The sequence below is a fragment of the Callorhinus ursinus genome, unplaced genomic scaffold (assembly GCF_003265705.2).
Source record: "Callorhinus ursinus isolate GAN/ISIS: 27379988/994484 unplaced genomic scaffold, GSC_fseal_2.0 scaffold3, whole genome shotgun sequence".
Lineage (NCBI taxonomy): Eukaryota > Metazoa > Chordata > Mammalia > Carnivora > Otariidae > Callorhinus > Callorhinus ursinus.
The window spans coordinates 20,227,215-20,240,512 of record NW_027397065.1 but is presented as its reverse complement, the minus strand read 5'-3'; the positions used below and the strand labels follow the sequence as shown (position 1 = coordinate 20,240,512).

Here is a 13,298-nt window from a genome sequence, read left to right as displayed (position 1 = left end):
AAATTATGAATGAAAGGGGATAGATCACAACTAACACCAAGGAAATAGAAACAATTATTAGAAATAATCAACAACTATATGCTAATAAATTAAGCAACCTGTAAGAAATGGATGGCCTCCTGGAAACCTATAAACTACCAAGACTGAAACAGGAAGAAACTGACAATCTGACTGAATAGACCAATAACCAGTAACGAGATTGAAGCAGTGATCAAAAACCTCCCAGAAAACAAAAGTCTAGGGCCTGATGGATTCCCTGGGGAATTATACCAAACATTCAAAGAAGAAATAATACTTATTCTCTTGTTTCAAAAAAATAGAAACAGAAGGAAAATTTCCAAACTCATTCTATGAGGTCAGGATTACCTTGATCCCCAAACCAGGCAAAGACCCCATCAAAAAGGAGAATTACAGACCAATATCCCTGACGAATAAGGATGCCAAAATTCTCAAAAAGATCCTAGCTAATAGGATCCAATAGTACATTAAAAGGATTATCCATCACCACCAAGTGGGATTTATCCCTGGTGTGCAAGGGTGGTTCAATATTCACAAATTAATCAGTGTGATAGAACACATTAATAAGAGGAGAGAGAAGAACCATATGGTCCTCTCAATTGATGCAGAAAAAGCATTTGACAAAATACAGCATCCTTTTCTGATTAAAACTCTTCAGAGTATAGGGATAGAGGAAACATTCCTCAATTTCATAAAAACCATCTATGAAAAGCCCACAGCAAATATCATTCTCAACGGGGAAAAGCTGAGAACCTTTCCCTTAAAATCAGGAACACGACAAGGATGCCCACTCTTGCCCACTGTTGTTCAACATAGTACTAGAAGTCCTAGCAACAGCAACCACACAAGAAAAAGAAATAAAATGTATTGGAATTGGCTAAGAAGAAGTCAAACTCTCTTCACAGATGACATGACACTTTATGTGGAAAACCCAAAGACTCCATCCCCAAGTTACTAGAATTCATACAGCAATTCAGTAATGTGGCAGGATATAAAATCAATGCACAGAAATCAGTTGTTTTCCTATACACTAACAATGTAACTGTGGAAAGAGAAATTAGGGAATCAATTCCATTAACAATAGCAGCAAAAACCATAAGATACTTCAGAATAAACCTAACCAAAGAGGTAAAGGATCTATATTCCAGAAACTACAGAACACTTATGAAAAAAATTGAAGAAGACACAAAATGATGGAAAAATATTCCATGCTCATGGATCAGAAGAAAAAACACTGTTAAAGTGTCTATGCTGCCCAGAGCAATCTATACTTTCAATGCCATCCCAATCAAAATACCAATGGCATTTTTCAAAATGATGGAACAAACAATGCTAAAATTTGTATGGAACCAGAGAAGACCCTGAATCTCCAAGGAAATGTAGAAAAAGAAAAACAAAGCTGAGGGCATCATGTTGCCTGAATTCAAACTATATTACAAAGCTGTGATCATCAAGATAGTGTGGTACTGGCATAAAAACAGATGCACAGATCAATGGAACAGAATAGAGAGCCCAGATATGGACCCTCAAATCTATGGTCAACTGATCTTCAACAAAGCAGGAAAAAATATCCAATGGAAAAAAGACAGTCACTTCAATAAATGATTCTGGGAAAATTGGACAGCTGTATAGAGAAGAACAAAACTAGACCATTCTCTTACACCATACACAAAGATAAACTCTAAATGGATGAAAGACCTCAATGTGAGGCAGGAATCTATCAAAACCCTAGAAGAGAACATAGGCAGTAACCTTTTCAACATCGGCCACTGCAACTTCTTTCAAAACATATCTCTGAAGGAAGGGAAACAAAAGTGAAAATGAACTTTTGGGACTTCATCAAGATAAAAAGCTTTTGCACAGCAAAGGAAACAGTCAACAAAACAAAGAGGCAACCCACAGAATGGAAGAAGTTATTTGAAAATGATACTACAGATAAAGGGCTGGTATCCAAGATCTATAAAGAACTCAAATTCAACACCCAAAAAACAAGACAAAAAATGGGCAGAAGATGTGAACAGACACTTCAAAGAAGACATACAAATGGCTAACAGACACATGAAAAGATTTTCATAATCATTAGCCATCAGGGAAATTCAAATCAAAAGCACATTGAGATACCACCTTATACCAGTTAGAATGGCAAAAATTGACAAGGCAAGAAACAACAAATGTTGGAGAGGTTGTGAAGAAAGGGGAACCCTCTTACACTGTTGGTGGGAATGCAAGTTGGTACAGCTTCTTTGGTAAACAGTGTGGAGGTTCCTCAAAAAATTAAAAATAGAGCTACCCTATGACCCAGCAATTGGCACTACTGGGTATTTACCCAAAAGTCACAGACTTAGTGAAAAGAAGGGCCATATGCACCCCAATGTTCATAGCAGCAATGTCTGCAATAGCCAAACTGTGGAAAGAGCTGAGATGCCCTTCAACAGACGAATGGATAAAGAAGATATGGTCCATATATACAGTGGAATATGACTCAGCCATCAGAAAGGATGAACACCCAACTTTTGCATCAGCATGGATGGGATTGAGGAGATTATGCTAAGTGAAATAAGTCAAGCAGAGAAAGTCAATCATCATATGGTTTCACTTATTTGTGGAACATAAGGAATAGCGTGGAGGACATTAGGAGAAGGAAGGGAAAATGAAGGGGGTGAATCAGAGGGAGAGACCAACCATGAGAGACTGTGGACTCTGAGAAACAAACTGAGGGTTCTAGAGGGGAGGGGGTGGGGGGATGGGTTAGCCCGGTGATGGGTATTAAAGAGGGCACGTACTGCATGGAGCACTGGGTGTTATACGAAAACAATGAATCATGGAACATTACATCAAAAACTAATGATGTACTGTATGGTAACTAACATAACATAATAAAAATATTAAAAAAATAAAAATAAAAAACCTAGTAACATGAAAAATTTATGCATTCATTTATCAATAAATTTATTAAGCACTTACCAAGTACATACCAATAAGTAAAAATGTGCTGGATTCTATTGCCTATTAAAGATTTTATAATTTCTGCTTTTATGAGTTCATACTCTGCTAAAGGAAATATTTTCAAATTATAACATCATACAATTTATAATGTAAAATATATGACATTTATAAGTCTAAAGACAATAAATAGTATTTATCATCTGAGTGTTTTTTTACCATATATTTTTGGTATAAAAAAAAATAATAATGCAAGACTCCTGCCAGAGAATAAAATGAACTTCATTCCTTATTACAGAAACAGAAAGTTAAAAAATATAATTTAAAAAAAACACAATGCGTGTTAGTTTATATTAAGTTATATTAACTATAATTTATGTTTAAATATTTGATATAGCCATTTAATTGAAAAAATAAATAATTGGTACAGTTAAAATTTAGTTATAGCATTTTGAAAAAAAAATGGTACCATTAAAGCACTTATAATATTTCTAACAAGGGTAATACACACAAAATTAGCACAAAATTACTAATCTAAGAATTTAAGTTTCAAAATGCAACATAGGTTGCCATGTAACTATTTAGGATGGTTTTTCAGCAGCAGGTGGAGGAGATTTTAAAAGGAAAGCTGCCCAGTTGACTCTGATTCAAAGAATTATCAGAACTTTATAACCTAAAACAAACCACTTACAATTTTTTTAATTGTAGAACATGTGTTGAGCAATTTCAATCATCTCATTTCTCTGAATACCGATCAATTCTTTTTCATTTTGTGAATATGAATGACTCTCAAATGAAGATACTTAGGATATTAAATGTCATTCATTTCAATTCTACATTTCTTTTCCCTGGGCTAAATTTCCATAAAGAGCTCAAAGGACTGTCCATTAGAAACATATATTTTATAGAAAAAAAGTATGTTTTACATTTAAAAAATGAAAATGTCCACAAAAAACAATTTTTTAAAAAATGTATATAATCGGGTGCCTGGGTGGCTCAGTCATTAAGTGTCTGCCTTCGGCCAGGTCATGGTCCCAGGGTCCTGGGATCAAGCCCCACATCAGGCTCCCTGCTCCGCGGGAAGCCTGCTTCTCCCTCTCCCACTCCCCCTGCTTGTGTTCCCTCTCTCACTGTGTCTCTCTATATCAAAAAAATAAATAAAATCTTTTTAAAAAATGTATATAATGTATTTTTCAGCATTGCTGCAAAGAAAAAGTCATATAATACTGATATTACAATTTGAAGGACATCTCAAATTACTTCCATAAATTTCAATCTAAATAGAAGTATCAGGTCAAAGAGTGCTCAAAATCAATTATGGCATTAAAAAGTAGCTTTGAAATCTGTATATAAAGAGCCTCCATTTTCTAAAAGGATGAGGAAGGTAAAATTCAAAGGAAAAGCATCCACCTACCTCAGATAACATGTGTTAGCTAGAGTAGTCTCAAGAAAAGAGACAATAATGAGGTAGAAAGGAAGGTTCTACAGCCAGCAAAATAAACACAGCTTGGAAATTAAGGGTAGCTGCAAATTTCAAAGTTGGCATTCTCTCAATACTGAGCTTGGTAGTGAGCATTCTAAATGCACTCATATACCATATATGTTAAGTGCTTTTAAAACTCCAAGTTTATACAAGGTCGTTTAAGGTTAGACAAAAACCTTTCATTATCAATGAAAAGATCCTTGAAATAGATGTCAATGGCTCAAATCCAACCAAGATGAAAAAGAGAAATTAAATAGCAATAGAGAAATCAGAATTTCAAGAACTCAGAAAATGTAGCTGATCTTCCTGAGTCAGGAGCATTTATTTAGGCCCCTAATACCAGAGGTCTGGAGTCTGTAATCAGTTTTCTAAAACAGCTCTCAGACTCTTTTCTCTTGACTCTTTTCTGTGACTCTTTTTCCTTTCTCTGACTCTAATTTATCTTGCACACTATCTCTGGATTAATCTCCTTCAGGCCCTTTCATTCTATTAGTGTTCAAAAACTCTACAGCAACCCCCAATTCCTTCCTAAGCAGATTTAACAGCTCCTGGTTTTTTTTTCTTCTTCAGATTCCTTGCAATTTTTCTACCTCCCACTCAGACAAGACTATTTTCCACTAACCCCAACCATAGGACTTTCTCTAGAGTTGGTATCATCATTTATTTGCACCATGCACTTGACTATCACCCAAGCATTGTTCAATTTGCTTCCTTCCTGAAATACCATCCTCTCTTCAGCAGCTGAAATCCTTTCTACCCATTCCTTAAGCTTCAGCCTAAGTCCTGATTTATTGACACCTTGCATGTTTATTATTTACTTTGGCCTGTTCTGATTAATCCTAGCTCTAAAGTCTTATAGAAGTATTGTTCATTCCACATAATTTAGTTTGGGTGTCTGTTATTTTGTATTTTTCATTAACTTGCAGGGACATCCATAAGATAGTAAGCTATTTGGAGGCTTGGATCACATCTTAAATTTTTATATTATAGGATGGGTGGTGACTTGGTAGACAGGAATTCTGCCTCATTTCATAAAAAGGGAATTCAAGGAGTCCTATTAAAATACATATTGTATGCCTTAAACTTATGACTAAGAACAAAAAAATGACAGTGTGATGCCTGAATCCTCACTGCTAATGTGAGACAAATTTTTGAGCTGGTAAAGGTTTCTTCTAAGGTGACCCACCTACTTTGTGGGATGCCTGGGAGTCACAATCTGCTGTCACCCTTTTACACTGAAAGAGCAGACTGGTACAAAGGTAATAAACAAGGTTGAAAAGGTGCATGTTTCCTATAGGTAAGAAACTGGATTAGCCCCAGAGAGTTAAAAAAAAATGGCATATTGTATAAACATAGATGAAGGGGAAAGGGAGATACAGGCTCCCAGTGCTGGAATGAATATGTCAGGGGAATAAAGGCACAAGATAAGGAACATAGTCAATGCTATTCTAACAGCAATGTGATGGAAAAGATGGTAGCTTCACTTGGGATGAACATACTGTAAGATAGAAGCTTGTCAAATCACTAAGTTGTACACCTGAAACTAATGTAACATTGTGTCAACTATACTCAAATAAAAAAAAACTATATATATAGTATAATGAAAAACAAAATAAAAATAATTGAAGGAATTGAATATAAAAGCAGGATATTATTCTCCTAGGGCTATGATAACAAAGTGGGTGGCTTAGAACAACAGAAATTTATGCTTCACCGTTCTGGTGAAGGCCAAATTCTGAAGTCAAGATGTCAGCAAGCCCATGCTCCCTCTAAGTATAAAATTCTTCCATGCCCCTTCCTAGTTCCTGGTGGCAGCTCTCAGTTCTTGGCATTCCTTGGCTTACAGCTGCATCACTCCCATCTCCGCCTCTGTTGTACATGGCATACTCCCTATGTATCTGTGCCTACACTTGGTCTTCCCTCTTTTTATAAAAGCACTAATCATATTGGATTATGGGCCCACTCCACTTTAGTAGACTTCACCTTAACTATACCTGTAGCAACACAATTTCCAAAAAAGGTCACACTCTGGGGTACTGAAGCTTAGAGCTTCAACATATTTTTGGAGGACACAAATCAACCCATAGGAGGCAATAAAAACTGAGGTGCAAATTAACTCTGTATTTAGTGGATAAAATATATGCTGAGAATTTCAGCCTGGATGCAAGAAATAGGCAACACATTTACCTCTAAAAATAATGAGGATACATGATCAACCACTTGATTCAGAGTTTGTAAGATTTATGCCAACAAATTATAAAGGAAAACACAGAAATTGTGCACGGATCCCAAGGGAAATTTATCCTAAGAGAGCTGATGAAATAGAATTGTGGGTGATTTAGAAAACACTATTATCAATAAAACTGTACATCATATACATGATTTTTTAAATAAGAGCTTAATTAGATTTGCTTTTTCAAATTTTTACAGTTCAGTAAAATTAATCATGGGCATGGGCAGGATGGGAGTAATAATTTAGGGAAATATGACAGCATCAATGCATGCAGTTTTTTATGCTATACTTTAATCAAGGAATACATATTCTTTGATTCTAGAATATCTATCATAAATTAGAATATAAAATTCAATGGATGTATATCAGGTCAAAAAATATTATGGTAAATGTTAAAACTTTTCTTAATTTTAACCTTGGAGTTCTTGAGTATTTGACCTGAAATACTTCTTTTGTTACATTATTCTTAGAAGATATTATATATTGTATGTGAATTCTAGGAATTTCCTCTATAATCTAAATTTGCATATCCAACTTCTTACTTGAAAATACCACTGAGAGGTATCACCAAAATCTAATGTTGAATATGTCCCTAAGGTAACTATGTCATATGCCAATATTCTTATTTCCCACAGTACAGATAATTTATTGTTTTGTTCTCCCATACGTTTCCTGAACTTTTCTTGACCTGCTCCATATGAGATGAGGAACAAGAGGGCGGCTACCCAATAAACTATATTTGCCAGGCTCCCATACTAATTGGACTTATTTTATTTTTTTAAAGATTTTATTTATTTATTTGAGAGAGAGAGAGAGAGAGAGAGGGAGAGAGAGAGAGAAACAGCATGAGAGGGGAGAGGGCCAGAGGGAGAAGCAGGCTCCCCGCTGAGCAGGGAGCCCGATGCGGGACTCGATCCCGGGACTCCAGGATCATGACCTGAGCCAAAGGCAGTCGCTTAACTAAATGAGACACCCAGGCGCCCCCTAGACTTAGTTTAGATAGATTTCTATTTTTTCCTGACTTCAGCTCTCTATTACCATCTTAGCTATCAGTTATATATTTTTCCTATTAAATGTCATATAGTATTTTCCCCTTCTAGCTGCTTTGAATATTACCATTCAATCTTTAATTATCAACAACTTGATTATAATACACTTAGGTATGTTTCTCCTTCTATTTATCCCATTTCAATTCACTGGCAATATCTTCCAAATGATATGGGAAATTATCAGCCATTATTTTTTCAAATATTATTTCTATCCCAACTCTCTGCCTTCTCCTGCTGGGACCTTTTTTTGATAAATTTCCATATGTACCTTATGCTTCATTTTACTTTGTTATGTTTGCCTTCTTTGTTTTTTATTTCAGTTTACATATCATTTCTAATAGTGTATTTCTGACTTCAATATATATAGCCTATCCTATGCTCTGCTTTTAATCACATCCATGAGATCCACTTGATTCTTCTTTTTCTTTTTTTTTTTATTTATTTGAGGGGCGCCTGGGTGGCTCAGTCATTAAGCGTCTGCCTTCGGCTCAGGTCATGATCCCAGGGTCCTGGGATAGAGCCCCACATTGGGCTCCCTGCTCTGCAGGAAGCCTGCTTCTCCCTCTCCCACTCCCCCTGCTTGTGTTCCCTCTCTCGCTGTGTCTCTCTGTCAAATAAATAAATAAATAAAATCTTAAAAAAAAAAGATTTTATTTATTTGAGAGAGGGAATGCATGAGAAAGTACGAGCGGTGGCGGGGGAGGTAGATGGCTGAGAGGTGCAGAGGGAGAGGGAGAAGCAGACTGGACTCGGGGCTCAATCCCAGGACCCAGGGATCATGACCTGAGCTAAACATAGATGCTTAACTGACTGAGCCACCCAGGCGCCCCTGCTTGGTTCTTCTTTGTATAAATATATAAACATTCTATCAATACTCTCCAACCATTCATTCACATTTTCTTTTTTCTCTTTTCTATAACATATAAATCAAGAATATGTTAAAGTTCTTACTAATTGCAACATTTGTATCATCTCTGGGGCTATTTTTACAATAACTATTATATTTCCTTTTTTTTTAAAGATTTTATTTTTTTGAGAGCGAGCGAGTGAGCGAGAGAGAGAGAGCACAAGCCAAGGGGAAAGACAGAGGGAGAAGCAGACTTCCCACTGAGCAGGGAGCCCAATGTAGGACTCGGTCCCAGGACCCTGGGATCATGACCTGAGCTGAAGGCAGACGCTTAACCAACTGAGTGACTGAGCCACCCAGGTGCCCCTAGACTATCGTATTTCTTTATTGCTTGTCTTGTTGCTGGTTACTCATATGATTAGTAATTTTATGTATCACATATTGGAGGTAATACACAGTAAAGATCCTGATTATCTTGCTTTCTAGTTCTCCTAAGCATATATTTTTACTCCTAGAGCATGTATCTTAATTCTAGGATTTGGTCCTTATTTCTAGAGCAGGGCCCTTCTGGATTCTTAACTCAAAATTCTGGGTGCTCACCATGGTATCTCTAAATGGCTTGGTCTGATAGTTTTACAGAATTAGGTATCTACTCAAATCTCCCCTGACTCCCTGTGGTTGCTCTCCGCTAGACATTCTGGAGTTTTACTCCTTGGATGCATAGCCTAACAGTGAGCCAAAGACACAAATAATTTTAGATATGTTATCGTGGCTCCTTTTCTGCCATGCCTTTCTATTTATTTATTTATTTATTTTTTAATTTTGTTATGTAGTCACCATACAATACATCATTAGTTTTTGATGTGGTGATCAATGATCCATTGTTTTCATGTAACACCCAGTGCTCCATGCAATATGTGCCCTCCTTAATACCCATCACCAGGCTAACCCATCCCCCCTCCCCTCTAAAACCCCGTTTGTTTCTCAGAGTCCGTAGTCTCCCATGGTTCAACTCTCCCTCCAATTTCCAATCCCTTCCTTTTTCCCTTCCTTCGCCTAATGTCCTCCGTGCTATTCCTTATGTTCCACAAATAAGTGAAACCATATGATGATTGACTTTCTCTGCTTGACTTATTTCACTTAGCATCATCTCCTCCAGTCCCATCCATGTTGATGTAAAAGTTGGGTATTCATCCTTTCTGATGGCTGAGTCATGTTCCATTGTATATATGGACCACATCTTTTTTATCCATTCATCTGTTGAAGGGCATCTCGGCTCTTTCCATAGTTTGGCTATTGCAGACATTGCTGCTATGAACATTGGGGTGCATATGGCCCTTCTTTTCACTAAGTCTGTGATTTTTGGGTAAATACCCAGGAGTACAATTACTGGGTAAATTTTTAATTTTTTGAGGCACCTCCCCACTGTTTTCCAAAGTGGCTGTACCAACTTGCATTCCCACCAACAGCGTAAGAGGGTTCCACTTTCTCCACAACCTCTCCAACATTTGTTGTTTCTTTCCCTGTCCATTTTTGCCATTCTAACTGGTGTAAGGTGGTATCTCAATGTGGTTTTGATTTGAATTTCCCTGATATGCCGTTCTCTTTAAATCTTTGTTCCTGAAACCCAAACCACCATGGCAGCAATGAATCATAATTTCCCCCCTACACAGTGATACCACTACCTTCTTTTTGAATTCTATTTACTGGCACTCTGATTTGGGAAGTCCTAGCTAGTGCAGTAAGGAGAAAAAAGAAAAGAAAAGAAAAGAGAAGAAGAGGTATATAGATTGGGATGGAAGAAATAAACTTTGTTTACAGGTGACGTGGTTATCTCTGGAGAAAATCTGAAAATCAACAAAAAGTTCCTGAAACTAATAAATGATTACAGCAAAGTTGCAGGATACAAGTTTAATATATAAAAGTCAATCCATATCTTCTGCTTAATATTGCTATGAACCTAAAATGCTCTAAAAATAAAGTCCATTTAAAGAAATGTTATTAGTGGAGTCGCAATGTATTTTTCTTGAATCTCCTAACAAAACAGACATAATAATGAATGCATTAAAGCATTAAATATGTAAATAAATAAAATAGAACATTTAAAGCATTTTAAACCAAAGTAATCAAGTGCTATTCTTACAAACCACAAAATTCCATTAAACTGTGACAAACTACCAACACCCATGTATATCTGTGTGAGAGGAAGTAGAAGGCAGTCATTTCTGATAGCCCTGATGCTGGTAAATTGCAAAGAACGATTCATTCAGAAAGCAAGAGAAGACTCTGGAATAGAAGTCGGGCGTAGCTATCTGAGGAAAGCATCAGGAGAGGAGGTTTTCTGTTTCCACTGTAAGGATGAGTGTAGGGGACTTTAGGAATGTTAGACAGTGCTGAGGTTGTCTGGTTGTTATGAAAGCTTGAAACCAACCAACTGAAGAAGTTTCCTTCAAGGACAAAATCAATGCTAAAGAGAAAGTGTTGGGAATAGAATACAAATTAAGCAGGAGAAAGATACTATGGAGAAAAAAGAAAAAAAGTTGGGGCAGGCAGTGTGGAAGAGAGAGAAAGAAAGGAAATACTCTGTTAATAGTAAAAAAAGAAAAGAAAGGAGACAGTTCTCACAGTACCTGAACTGGCTATTTGATGCTTTACGGTAGAGAAAAGCCTGCCGCCATGAGGCTATGAAAGTTACCTTGGCATATTCCCATATTTGGAAGATAATTTTTAAAATTAAAAAAAACTCATTTCATATAAACATTCATAACACAATAGCATTGTGGTTGAATTCCATACCAATTCACCCCAGGTTGAAAAGAAATATATGAGAATAAACATCTTTCAGACAATGAAGATATAACAAAAGAATATGATCTACCAAAAAAGATTTAAAAATTGAAGCTTAGTATTTCAAAATAAGCCAAATAAAATTAAAATATGAAAGCATAAGAGCTAGAAAAAATGAGAAAAATAAATTATGAAAATAAGAGAGCTTGAAAATAGACCTGAGTTCCAGAATGATTTAGGAATAAATTTAAAATAATTTTAGAAATAAAAACTAAATAGACAATTAAAATGAAGAGGTATCACACATGATACAGTAAAAGACATAGACAATGAAAAATAGAATAGTAAATTTTAAAATCAAGCAAAAATTAATAGAGACATAAAATGAGGAAGTAATAGAAAAAGGTAGAGAAATTACACACACACACACACACACACACACACACACACACACACACAATCCAAGTGAAAAGAAAAGCAAGAGCAAGGAATACATATAAAAACTGTAATTTAGGGGCGCCTGGGTGGTTCAGTCATTAAGCATCTGCCTTCAGCTCAGGTCATGATCCCAGCTTCCTGGGATCCAGCCCTGTATTGGGCTCCCTGCTCAGCGGGAAGCCTGCTTCTCCCTCTCCCACTCCCCCTGCTTGTGTTCCTACTTTGCTATCTCTCTCTCTCTCTCTGTCAAATTAAAAAAAAAAAATTAAATAAAAATTTAAAAAATAAAAATAAAAACTAATTTAACATAACTTTCCTGAAATAAAGAATTATATCTTAATATTGAAAAGGAATATCATTTCTCAGAGAAAAGGTGTTTTTTTTTAAGACTTTACTTATTTAAGAAAGAGAGCACAAGACAGTGAGAGAGCATGAGCAGAGGGGAAGGACAGAGGGAGAAGCAGACTCCCCACTGAGCTGGGAGCCTGAGCTCAAGACCAGAGCCTAAGGCAGACGCTTAACCAACCAAGCCACCCAGGCGCCCCTCTCAGAGAAAAGTTTTACAAGCAGCCCAAATCAATACATACTATGGTAAAATTATTTGATTTAAGCTCAATCCAAATGCTTTCACAAGTGACTTGCTTTAAATGACTTTAACGATAATCCAAGTGCTAAATTATTTGAAAAATAAACATAGGGGAAAAAAACCCTCCAAATTCTTGTTATAAGGTGAATGTAATATTGATTATAAAATCTGATAAAAAAATGCCCCAAAAAAGAAATCTACAAACCAACCATGCATGTGAATACAATAAAAATCTTTGACTTGTAAATTTAATATTATTGCAATAATGAAATGGATCTTTTTTTCTTGAGATAAAAAAATTATAAGGTCTATATGAAAGGACAAATAAGAATAGAGAAAATATAAAAACCATGAAAAGTATATTCTAATCCCTTCTGTATGAGGTGTACTTTATGACCGCTATATGCCAGAGAATAACTATTAGGAAAATGAATGAACTAAGATAGAAAATCTGGAAATAGACATATTTACAAATAAAAATTTAGTATATTACAAACATAGCATTAGAAATCAGTGAGAAAAATATTCTTTATAATTAGTAGTGTTGGAATAGTGGCATAGCCACACAAAGAAAAGACAAAATTATCTCCACAGTGAATATGTCAGTATTAGGAGAAAATAATTCACCTATAAACTTGAAAGTAGGGAACTAGTCTTAATTGTGACTCACAAAATATAATTAATAAAGGATAAAATTAATAATTTTAGTTATGTTACTTGTCCAAAAAGTATGACAACCATCATAATCAATACATAACAAATGACAAAACAGTGAAACACATTTGCAATGAAAAATGCTTAAGGGCCATCAGATTTATTCATTAATAGGATTTTAAGATAGGGTAATTTGGAATATAGACCAAGTCAGATATTCAGATATATTCCAAAGATAAAAACAAATGCAAGTTGTCTCA

The 13,298-nt window shown here is 35.7% G+C and overlaps 1 non-coding gene across 1 annotated transcript; it reads left to right on the top strand.

The window, feature by feature from the left end:
- Positions 1-5,517: 5,517 nt before the first annotated feature.
- Positions 5,518-5,667, top strand: LOC112820535 (U12 minor spliceosomal RNA). Its single transcript, XR_003207187.1, has one exon. It is a non-coding gene; the product is annotated as a U12 minor spliceosomal RNA (small nuclear RNA).
- The last annotated feature ends 7,631 nt before the right edge of the window (positions 5,668-13,298 follow it).